Below are 13,066 nucleotides of genomic sequence, written 5' to 3' on the forward strand. Positions count from 1 at the left end.
ACCAGGTGTGCTTGAGCTAGAACACATGAAATATCTGAACTGGCTAGGTTTGTAGAGTGTCAAGTTTGACTGCATGTCAGAAAAGTCAAAAGAATGGCCCAAAAAGTTTAGAGAAGATATCATTGCCCCTCACAAACAAGAAACAGGATACAAAAAGATAGCGAAGGCATTAAATGTTCCTAAAGACACCATTGGAAGCATAGTTCACAAGTTCAAAGTTAAAGGAACAGTGGTTACACTACCTGGACGGGACAGAAAAAGTAAGCTATCAACGGCTGCAACCAGATTTCTGAGAAGGCAGGTTCAGAAAAACCCTTGAATCACTGCAAAAGACTTGCAGCAAGACTTGGTGGCAACAGGCACTGAAGTCGTCAGTGAGGAAGCTGATGCTTGGGCGTCGATGGACCTTCCAACAGGACAATGATCCCAAGCATTTCTCAAATTCCACCAAGGCTTGGTTGCAGAAGTAGTCCTGGAAGATTCTACAGTGGCCATCACAGTCACCTGACTTGAACCCCATAGAAAATCTCTGGTGGAATTTGAAGAAGGCAGCACGCAAACCCAAGAATATTACTGAACTGGAGGCCATTGCTCATGAGGAATGGGTTAAGATTCCTCAGAAACGCTGCCAGAAGCTGGTGTCTGGTTATACATCTCGTTTGCAGCAGGTCATAACATCAAAAGGGTGTTCTACTAAGTATTAAAGATGCTTGCCACGGGGTTGAATAATTTTGAGACTGCAGAAGTCATTAAAAGTTGCATTTTCAGTTTAATTTGGGGAAACCACTCGAAACATTTGTTGTGTTGAGCTATTTCAATTACTTTTGCAATGGGGGTTGAATACTTTCGATTACAACTGTATATATTGACAATTATATAAATATAAGTCAGTCACAGTGATAACAGTATAGGGTAAATAGCTGCATCTTCAGCATTACATGACTTTTTACACTTGACCCTAGTCTCCACATAAACATAGGCACTTAAAAGCTTTAGCACGCTCCGCCCTCTATTTACATACATAATTACATCATCATAAAAGCATTGTAAAGCTTAGAGGGATCGAGAATGTAATAAATTGCCATTGCAGGCTCGAAGGATGAAGCTGTCCATGGGGTTAGAGGGAATCAATACAGCTCTAAATGGCAACGATCTGCAGAGGTCAAACTGGATGAAGTGTCAGTCCACTTTACCTTAGATCTCAGCTGTCTGAAGAGTGCTTGTGCGTCTTTGCCTGTAAGTGGTTGATGCTTGAAAGAGTAGAGTCCAAAGTAGGGAACTGTGTTTGAGAGACCACAGTGGTGTCAAAGGGCCACTTGTGGTCACTCCGGTGGGCTGAAGGTGTCTGTGAGCCAGATCAGTGCTAACGAATGCTCCCATGAGAAAACAGTCATCAATCTAATCCAGGAAGCATTCTGACTGCATCTTTATTCTATTGCTTTTGCATGTTACAGTAGTGGTGTTTGCTTACGCTTATTAATAATTATATGATAAACATTAATAATAAAACAAGTAAAAGGTTTACATTTTAAAGTATTAATATTAGTATTAATACAATGAAACTATATTAATAATATAATAATAATATATTGTAATATAAAATAATAATAAATAACATGTAAAAGGTTTTAAGTATTTTGAATAATAAATGTAAAATTAAATACAAAAATACATTTAATTTTTACAATACATTTAAATTTGTCATTAATGTTTTTTCTGCATTCTAAACATGAAAACTCATCATCATGGGATTTTATTCAATTAAATGAATAAAATATTTATTCTATAAATATTCTTAAATATAAGAATATAAATATAAATATTATTCTTATTATTTTATTTAGACAGATACAATATCAAAAATAGCGCCCCCAAAATGCATGAACACACAATGCAAGAATGGATGTGTCTGTATCATAACTTAAAGTAAATATTTTTCAAGTAATATTTTACACATTTAAAAAGTGTCAGTCATATTTGGGCATTTAAATACACCAAAATTCTGTCTTTCTACATTTCTTTCTGTGTGCATTTCTTCCAATTTCATTTACAGACCTGCATCTTTATATCCTAAAACAGCCCATCCCTTTACCTCAATCACTCTCTCTCACTCTCCCTCGTCATTATTATCGATCATGCCCATCTTACCCTGTTAATTAAAAGCCATTGATCGCCGGCTACATGCCAGCAATATCGTGGACGGGGTCACAGGAGGAGCCATTGACTTTAAGAGGGACGTTGAATGACAACTGGAAAAAAAGAAGAAACACGATTAACACTTTTAAAGTCTAAATGTTCAAGCACCTTCAAATATTATCCTTTCATGGGACCAGATTCCTTGTTATCAGCTTGTTCTCTTGCAAATGAATCTGATTTTAAACTGACTTTATGCATTTAAGCATCATTAAGGAGTCTCAAGATGTAATTTCACACTTTGTCGCGCCTTCATTGCCATTTACACATCTTATATATACATAAATCATATCGATCTTTACCGTTACATTCCTGTCTTTATCTTTCTCACACACTGAGAGACCAATCTATCAATCTCTTCTACCCACAGTTCCCTCATTCATGCTCAAATTCACACAAGTTTCACCTTCACACAATCCTTCTCCAGCTCATATAATCATCATCTCTGCCATATCTCTGCAAAAACATGTGCCATGATCACCTTTATTTGACACACACACACCCACTCTTATTCCCCTATATCCTCTTTTTCTCCATCTGAGTGAGCACTGTAAATCTGGACAAGTCAATGTGCCAGCACAGCACATTCACAGAGAGAGGCGAGTGAATTACTCTGGCAGACGAGCCATGGCTGCCGCAGTAATGGTAGACACACGCAATCTTTATTCATTGATGCATTGACTGAGTGCCATAGTGCATGTTGCGATAGGAAATTGAGCTATATAGAATTTCTTAAATGCTGAACTCTGTGGGGATATTGTGGCTTGTATCATCATAATGTTGTCAAAATAGCAATCAAAGTGGACATTCACTTATTTAATCAGGCATTTTTGGCCCAACATCCTGAAAACGGTGTCAAAGCATCAGAATTTTGGAGTTAGTACTATAACAAAATAGAAATTTGTGGATGAAAATGTAGTTTCACTGGCAAAATCATACTAGAGCTTAATTTACCAACTTAATTTGACTTTTACTGTCACAAAGCAAGTTTTAGTGAAATTTCCAATGTGATAATATTTAAGTTAATTAAGTGATTAAAGAGATTCTTTCAACACTTTTATATAATCAATTAATAAATTAAAATTGTAATTATTGAATGAATACATGTTATCAAATAAGGATGTTCTAAAGCTTTCATACAATATTAAAGGTACAATATGTAACATTTTTGTATTGACTCATTTAAATAGTCAATATATAATTAATCTTTCCAAAATAAGTTTTTGTCTTACTCTGATTCACTATAAGTGTTATAAGTGCTTATATTTGGATGTTTTTTTTTTTCGGGAAATTGTGCATGCGTCACTCGCCCTGCGTGTCTCATCATATCCGTAAATAGAGGACAGTTGCTCCGGCTACTTTGACGCATGTATGGAGTGGGAATGCCATACATCAATTTTCACAACGAGCGAGAAACATGGAGCTGCTAAATCTCAAACAGAGGAGAGCCTGATGGTAAAAAGAGAATGCGACAAAGCTCGTGATAAAATGAGAATCAACATTGGCTTGGCTTTTTGAGGATGGCGACATGTTGAAATGTTGTAAAAGTGATGCGGAGATGGCATTTTTATTACTCAACAGGTGAATAAGGTATTATATTGAACATATAAATTGCCATGTGTAGCTCTCTAACAGAGTTCAACAGAGTTGTTGTAGCTGGAATTTATTTTCAAGGAAGGAAGTACCGTGTCTATTAATGGGTATAGCCACAGTAACGTCTTCAGCTTGTCAGCTTGAGATAATTTCCATCAACATCTGAATTGGTTATCTCTTAAGCCTTGTAGTTAATGTTTTAAGAGCAGTAGGATAATCTCTTTTTTTGTTATAAGAACCATATTCATTCGCAAAGTCACGCAGAGCCGAAGCACAACCAAAACAATGTTCTTCTGCAAAATGCATACAGTTTTGTTTTTTAACCGCTAGAGGGCCAATAGTGTACCTTTGAACTCAATCAATCAAAACGTATTGCTTGATTACCCTTTATTTATATGTAGAATCTTAATAATTGCATTAAATCTAATAATCCCACATTCAATTACAGGTCAGTAACATTTGTATTTAGTAACATTTTGTTTGTGTTGTTTGTAGTGTTTTGGCAGTTCAGGCGTGCGCAATGAGCAATTGCTTTCCCTCGGAAATCCACCTAAGGCCTGAGACGCTGCCTCTCTTCCCATCATTAACTTTCCACCCTCCCTTGGTCCATCCCTCCTTCATGAATGAGTGATCAATTGAAACTTTGTCCAGCCGGGACCGCATGTCAGCATTTCCCCATCTCTGTCTGTTCAGAGTTCTAAATTTCCTATTGGTCTGCTTTAGTCCCTAGAATACTACCATACTACATACTGCAATTGTTGCAGGATATAGTATATTCAATCTCTTGCATGAGGTCCGCTTCACTTTTGTCTAGTGCTGCATCTCGAAAAAGCTGATTGAAAGTTTTTTTTTTTTTCTTCTTATTTAGATGACCTGCTTCTACAGTATATGAATCGAATTGTAGAAAATATGAACATCAAAAAATATCAAAGGGTCCTATTATGCTCATTTGCAGGTTCATAGTTTTGTTTATGGGGTCTACTAGAATAGAAGAACCTGTTTTTACCCTCTGTCAGAACACAGTTTTAGTTTCGGTTTCTTTAAAAACCTGCCTTCAGTCTGCGCTAATTGGTCATCCGGCCCTTAGACTGTTGTGATTGGTTTTCCGCTTAAAGTGTGTCGGAAATGTAACACCCTTGCCATAATTGGGCAATCCTGAGGTACTGTAAACACAAATGTAACTATGGCATCAGTTTTGCCATATCAGTTTGAGCTCGAGTCCGTTAATGACAGTCAGGAAGAACAAACTGATCAACCCGAACGACCTTTGCGAGCACGAATTGTACAGAGGTGGAGAAAACAGTGTCTCTTGGACATGGCAACAACATACTAGGGTTGGGTATCGTTAGAACTTTTTCATTCCGCTCATCGATCCTGATTCTTATCGATTCCTAATTTCGATTCCAATAAGGTAAAAAAAAAAAAAATTAGATATCATTCAAATTTATTCTAAGTCTTATTGCAAAACATTTCATTGTGGCTGAACACCATGAACAAAAATCAACAGGCTAAAGAACACTTACACTTAAAAACACCATCGCAAAAACAACTAGCCTAACAAATATAAATGTCAAGCATTATTAAAGACAAGTAAACATTAAAAAGAACAAATAAAATATTAGCAATCGCTTAAATAAATACAACTAAACAAAGATACAATTGAAATTTAACAGTGTTTTAAGATTTTCAGGTATTCAGGTACAGAAACTGTAATCAAATGTAAAATAACACTGCACTTTATGAAAAATAAATATACATTACAAATATAGTTACAAAGGTTATTCGTTCAAGAACAGCGCCTGAATTTTCTCTTTGTCTTTTGTTGTTTGATTAACGTTAATATAGAGATGGCAGCAGGAATATTAGGCTGCTGTCACTTTAAGAGCTGCACGACGTGTGCGCAGCACAGAAAACAAGTCTTCTTGCGCTTTGAATGGTTTAAAATCATATTAAAATCCCTTTTTCTATGAGTGCGCTTTGGATGTGTGTGCAGCAGACAACAGTGCGCTAGTCTTTTGCACCTGAATGGTTTAAAATCACATTAAAATGCACACACAGGAACACAGAATAAGCGGAATCGAAATGCGCGTTTCTTATCGAATCACAGGGTTCTTGGACATATGGAACCGGTTCTAAAATGGAACCGGTTCTCGATACCCATCCCTACTACTAACGCAATTCAACCAGGCCTCGCCCCCCTTTTTTGCGTATGCCTTGGGCAGGAATTATTTAAATGAGGAATATTGTGACGTGTACGTTCCTAGAAGAAAACTGAAGACAACAGTGCTGACTGATATAGAGAATAACACCCTTTGGAGAGGACTTTGTGCTTAGTAACTTTGTAGACCTTTTCATGCTCCTCAAACAGTAACATTACACAGAAAGTTGAGGAAAGTTGGAAATGTAAAAAAACAAACATAATAGGACCCTCTTCAAAATGACTGTACAGGCACAGCCCTACTCGTCTCTCATTCTGCATCAGTGCCGTCACGTTTCCCACTCTTATTCCTTATGTAAGCAACAGCCAGCCATGAAATGACGAGGCACAGACTGCATATTATTAAAGAATACTTTATTCAAACACGAGAAATGATTTGTGTCTGCATCTGAGAGAGAGAGAAAGAGAGATTTGAAAGTCATTTGCTTGGTCCCCCATTAAGATGAGATGGCTGGCATTTCATGAGCACAGCGAACAGCAGCAATCTTTTGGCAGCTTGTTTTTTTTGGATGAACTTTAATTAATACCATAACAACCACTAATTGCTATAATGACTTTAGCAATAAAGTAGTACTTGCAATGAGAACCAGAACTGTTTGTAAGGACCAGATATGTGCTGTCACCAGAAATGTTTAGCAGGAAACGGGAAAAAAAAAGTTTCCCAAAATGTACCTGAAAGATGTACGGGCCCCAGAGGCAGATTGGGAACAGTATGCAGTTCATTCAGTGCAAAAACGACAATATACTTAAGTCATTACTTCACCTTCACTGTGAATTGTTTATCTGCAACTCTATTTCTATTTTTCTGTAAATTGCCTAGACGAATAAGTCTCAAATTCAACAACACAATAGCCATGTTTTCTATCAAACTCAACTATAGTCACCCAACCTTCAAATGAAAAGTCCACTTTATTTACAGCTTGGTGCGGAATGTCATTTCTACACCACCAGCATCACCAAACACAGTTTCCCTGAACACGTACTGCATCTTATACTGCTTTCAAATGTCTTGGAGAAATCAAAGGCTACGTTCACACTGTCAGTCCAATTTAGAATATTTGTGTATCCTATTGAAATCTAATCTAAAATGATTGATGTCCACAATGTGTATCGCAACTGTTTAGATTCGATTTGTGTGTCCATGCAGCTCTTAACATGATAATGTGTAGCTGCAGCGCTGGACTACTGCGTCTTATGAGGCAGCGACAGAACCGTAGGGGGTTGGTATGCGTGGCTTTATTTCGTGCTGTCGTCTCCGCCGATTTCAAAATATTTCTCCGTTATTAAAGTGTCATTTTCTGCTCGTCCGGCACTTTGCTTCAACACAGCATTGTTTCTGCAGCGACTTTCAACATATTTTCTTTAACGTCTGTAAATTTAGGCTCACATAAACCACGAGAAATCCGATCAGGGCGGTCAGACTGAAACGGATTTCCAGAAATGTGATCTGAATAGGATTTCAAACCACATATGGATGTACGCATTTCATGTGATTTTTTGCCATTCACACTAGCTAAATCTGATCGGATTTCTATCGAAAATGCACAAAAATTGGATTTGGACTGACAGTGTGAATGTACTCACAATGACTCTTACCTCACAGTTAAAACAGCCAATCACTTTTTTAGAGGCATCTCCTGTTTGATTACTCTTGAATACGAACCTGTAAATTTGAAAAATACATTTTGCATGATTTGAGCTAAAGAAGCTCAATTTATTAAACCAGACTTTTATTTAAACAGAATTTTGGCCAAAAATTTGGGAGATTTTTCTTTCCCCATTTAGTATGCTAACTTTGGGCTAACTTTGAAATGCATTTGCTGAGCACTCTCAAATATCAAGACTGGCTTAATGGTATGGGTTTTACCCAGACTCATTACTTGTTTGCCCAAACAATGGCAGATGGGGGGAATGTTCAAAAACCTGTTTGGAAACGGTCTATTTTATTTTATTTTATTTTTTTCCAGTTCTGTTTGGTGCTGCAGAAATTACACTCAACAGCTCTAAAGGAATAGTTCACCCAAAAATGTGATAATTTACTCACCCTCAAGACATCTTAGGTGTAAATGACTTTCTTCTTTCAGCTAAACACAATCAGAGTTATATTAAATAATATCCTGGCTCTTCCCAGCTTTGTAATGGCAATATAGTCAAGTTGTAAATATAGTCAAAAAATACTGACAAACCAACTAAAAGCTTAATATAGCTAATAGTAATATTCTGCCTTATGTTCATACATCCATCAATCCTCTTAACTTTTTAACCCCTTTGCTGGAACCTATGGGCACAGGCTGATGAAACCCTGGAGAGATGGCCAGTCCATGTTTTGGGTTCACACAAAAACATCTGTACTCTCATTCGCACCTACAGACAATTAAATCCACCAATCCTGTTTGTTTTTGGATTGTGGGAGAAACCAGAGCACCTGGAGGAAGACCACGCAGACACAGGGAGAACATGCAAACTCCAGACAAAAAGGCCTCTTGGTTCAGTCTGGACTCGATCCTGGGACCCTCTTGCTGTGACGCAACAGTGCTACCCACTGAGTAACCTTGCCCTCATACAGTGCCCTCCAGAAGTTTCAAAACACCCCAAGGAACCATTCACAGAGATAGCATTTTTTGCGTTTTAAAACGTACATTCTAGAGACCCAATATTTTTTTAAAAGCTGACATTTTAACTGGACACAGCATTCTAAAAATGCGCAAGTGCATAGGTCAAACACATCGGTCTAGCGTGTTAACAGAAAACCAATGGAAAAGCAGCACAGTGGATCGCAAAAACATCGCAAAGGTTCAAAGAGGGGTTTGGGCCAAAATCAGTAGAAATATTTCTCAATCATTTCTTGGCATTAAAGCAACCAACAATGATTTTCCTTTTGATTACATAATAATGGAAATAAATACAGACAGACTGTGATGTCTGATTACTGGATGAAACTGGCCAAGGTTACTTTTTTTAAGATTTTTGGGTCAGCACAACTTTTACTGATTGGCAAACAAATCAGAAAACAGGTTAAAAAACAGATCAAGGATGTTAGAAATTTATTAAAGGGGCTTTATGTAATAATTTTCATGAATTAATCACCTTTTGTATCGCCAATGTGTGAACACCTCATAACGAAACTTAAAAAACGAGACCTTCCCAGACTTTGTCTATGAAAGCATGTAGACTGATTTTTATATGAAGCACTTGAGGGAAATTCAAAGGATGTGACTGTTACGCGCACTCCGTAGAACCTTTCTTCAATTCAATAACACAAGAAATTAATTCAGGAGACTTTCCATAGAGCTATTCTGTACTGTAATGTCAATGTGTCATGCAAACAAAAGGGATTAATTCCAACTATAGTCTCACATAGCTGCATCTATAGTCTCAAATATACTTTAGAATCAAACTATCATAAGTGTAATTTATATTACGTTTTGACATGATGCCGGTGAATTGCAGAGCTTGTGCAAACATATCCACATCACTATCATCAGATGCTTTCTTAACTGCTGTTTTCTCACCGTTGTCATATTTGTTGTGTATTTATTTTGTTATTGAGAGGAAAGCACGCAGCACATATTTACATATTTATCTAAGCGTCGCTCTCAGCAGCGTGGATAGCCTCAGTATGTTCATTAACAGTATATCGCTGCAAAGGTATTCCAACTTCTTTTTACTTCTAAGCAAAGAACGAAAATCGTGACTATAGCCGCTTTCCGACCAAGTAGTTACAGGAACTTAGTTCTAGGAAATGTCCACTTCTAAAGAGAACTACTCTCCCCCAAACTCGGTTTTGTTGTTTGCGTTCGCACTGGCCAAGTGGCCATAAGAACTGGTAGGAGGGGTAAGGGAGTGACGCAAGCACGGCGACTTTTATTTTGACGGCGCGACGGACCTTTATTTTGGCGGCGCTGAGAACGCCAGAGCAAACAATGCTCGCATTCTGTGTTTATTAGTTAGCAATCTGTCTAACAGTACTGTTTAACATCTTATTAGATAGAACTGTTATAGAAAGTAGACAGTATATGAAAGAAAGGTTATTAGCCTATGCCGTGTGGTTGATGTCCAGTGTTGCTAGCTGGGCAGATAAACATAATCATGTTTGGCTTGGTCCCCTCAAAGTTGCATTGGATTTTCTCTTCAGCATAAAGGTTAAGAGACCTATCTATCACTGTTTTCCATGTTTGTATAGTTAGTTTATGGAGTAAATATATAGGCTATAATCTGTGTGTTTACATTCTAGCTGTTTTAAAAATGACGGGTGCTGGTGTTCCATGTGCATTCAGCGTACACTAACGTCACGGGTAGTTCCTATAGTGCTGGTTTAGACCCTACTCTGAAGTAGGACCTAAATTAGTTCCTCCAAATGGAGTTCCTAGAACTAAAATCGTTCCTAGTTCCTGCGGTGCGAACACGCCGACATCCGGGTACTTTAGCCAATAGTTCTAGGAACTGTGAAAAGGTTCCTCCGGTCGGAAAGCGGCTTATATCGGGGCCTTGAATCACTTTCAGTGTCTTGTACGTTAAGTGTCCACAAATGAGGACAAGCAATATGTTGCTGTCTGTCGTTCAGTTAACGTCCACTGGTGTCGCTAATAACAAGGGTTTCTGAATAACATATAGCCCCTTTAATATATTATTTACTGATATGTTTTTAGAGTTTGTGTTGACCTGTAATCCAACAGTCAAACAATAGCTATGTTTACATGCACCCAAAGAATCCATTTATAATCACATTGACATCAATTTATCCGATTGGGCTTGACCCGAATTAAATTTTGGTAATTTGATCAACAGGAAAAAGCATGTTAAGGCATCAGTACCACCATGATGCATATGTTTACATGCATTTTACATTATACGAATGTGGGTATATTTACTCATCTCATCATTCTCATCTCATATCTCATGAACTGGCCAGTTGCTGAGACTGAATATTTACTAAATATTATATTTTCTCAATTCACTAAATTCTAAATTCTAAAGTTCTAAACTCACTGGCATGCACTGAAGTTTTGTTTTAAAAACATATAATGCACATGTAAATGAATTTGTGAATCATAACGTTTAGGAATCACATAAACACAAATTTCAGAATCTTAGATCTAAGGAGCCCCAAAAGGGACCTTTGCAAAAATAAAAAATTATAGGACTTTTTGTGAACGCACAGGATTTATTTTCCCGTTCTTACACATTACAATTTCCGGAGTAGATAAAGTCATTTTGCGTCATTGATGATGGGAAGGGGATGAGTGAAGTGTGTTTTCGAGCTTAATCTTAAGATTTTTCATAAACTCACGAGATATTCCTCAAGATTCAATTGAGTATCTAAAAGAGGATAAGCTAAATTGTGTTATAATAAGGCAAATTATAATTATCCACGAGTGTAATATTGTGGTCTTTACATGATATTCAGATGCATTCACTGCAAATATATTTAAAGCTGACATTTACTTTTAGATTATCATAAGTGTCATTGTCAATTATTACTGAAGACAAACTTTGAAAATCAGGTATGCCATCAGATATGAAGAATCATTCCGAAAATTAGAGCATGTAAACATACCTAATGGTCAAAATGACCAATATTTATGTTAAAATTGTGCAAACCCCTATTTTACCCAAGACATTTCCAAACATTTGTAGGACACTGTATGTGTAAGCAGCAACAAGCAATAATAGATTTACCTCACATACTTATTTTAAAGGTGCAGCAAGCGATTTCTGGTAAACAATGTTGATATCTGAAATCACCAAAACAAACACGCCCCTACCAAAAAGGATCACACCCCTAACTTGATGCCTCCACCCCCACATTCACGTACACGCTATGCAACACAGGCAACGACTATGGCGTAATCTGCCGATGTGCCTGCCACCCGGACGTCATCAATAAATTAATGCAATTTGTGTTACTATGATAATTCAGGTTGAATGTCTAATTGTAATTTAGCTCCTCTTTGGGAGCTGATGCTTGAAACAGACGGTGGAGGAGGTTTAGACATTCCAGGCATATAATAATATTAATGCAAATTAAAAAAACAGCGAAGATGACACACGAGTATATTCAAGCAAAAGACAGCATATCTTAGTTCTGTGAAACACAGCAAAACCAACGTTACTCACGTATCAAGAAGAAATAAAGCAACCTCTGCTTCCATTTTCAGGCCTTCCTGCTTAGGTCTCTCCGGCGCTGGAAAGCTTCTCCGATATTAACATGGGTCCTTCCTCTTGCCTGAATGTAACCTTTCTTTTTAAAGTTATATTCCCCTGGCCTTTTCCTCTTTTGTGTGTTCCCTGCCATTTCTCTTTCAATAGTCGTTGTCTTATACACTGAGCTCTCTCTCCACCCCCATCATGCGTGTACACGCCCCTTACTGCTAACTGGCTAAAAGTTTGTTTTGGTGCTCAGTCCGATCCACTTTTCAACAGCGTTTTTCAAAAATCGCTTACTAAGTGACAGTAGAGAATCAGGGCACAGTTACTATGTTTGTGGCTCTGCACCCACTTAGATATGCAGAAGATCATCTCTGCTGTTTGAGAACACCTCACACTGTCTGTCATTTCACAGAGATGATGGGAAAGAGGAAGGGAGATATGAGATTCTACCCATGTCTCCACTGTCTTTGTGCCATTTCTCCAGTATGTCTCAGGGGATTATCACTCTTTCTTCCCACACTCTCTCCCCCACTTCCTTTCTGCATTGTGTTTTTCTCTTATCCGTTTTGTGACGGATGCACTCACTGTTTGGCTTTCTGGGGCATGATGTGCTATTTCTCTCCAACAGTGAAGCCATACTTTCTCTTGCCAGTAAATGTTGCTGAGTCTCACTTACCACCGACCGCCTTCTCTGTCTGTTTCTGTCCATCCCTCTCTAATTCCCCTATCACTCTTTCATTTTCTTATCCACTTGTCTGATCCACTTCTTTAGCCCATCCTTCTTTCGTTTTGCGCTGACTGTGTCTCTTTTTCTCTAATACACTCGGTCTCATTTTGTCTTTAATTACCCTTGTTCTGCTCGTGCCTCGTCTTCCTGTGAGGCCCTAATCTCTCCATTCATCTACATCTCTG

Source organism: Scardinius erythrophthalmus, assembly GCF_964197995.2.
Source record: "Scardinius erythrophthalmus genome assembly, chromosome: 10".
NCBI classification, from domain to species: domain Eukaryota; kingdom Metazoa; phylum Chordata; class Actinopteri; order Cypriniformes; family Leuciscidae; genus Scardinius; species Scardinius erythrophthalmus.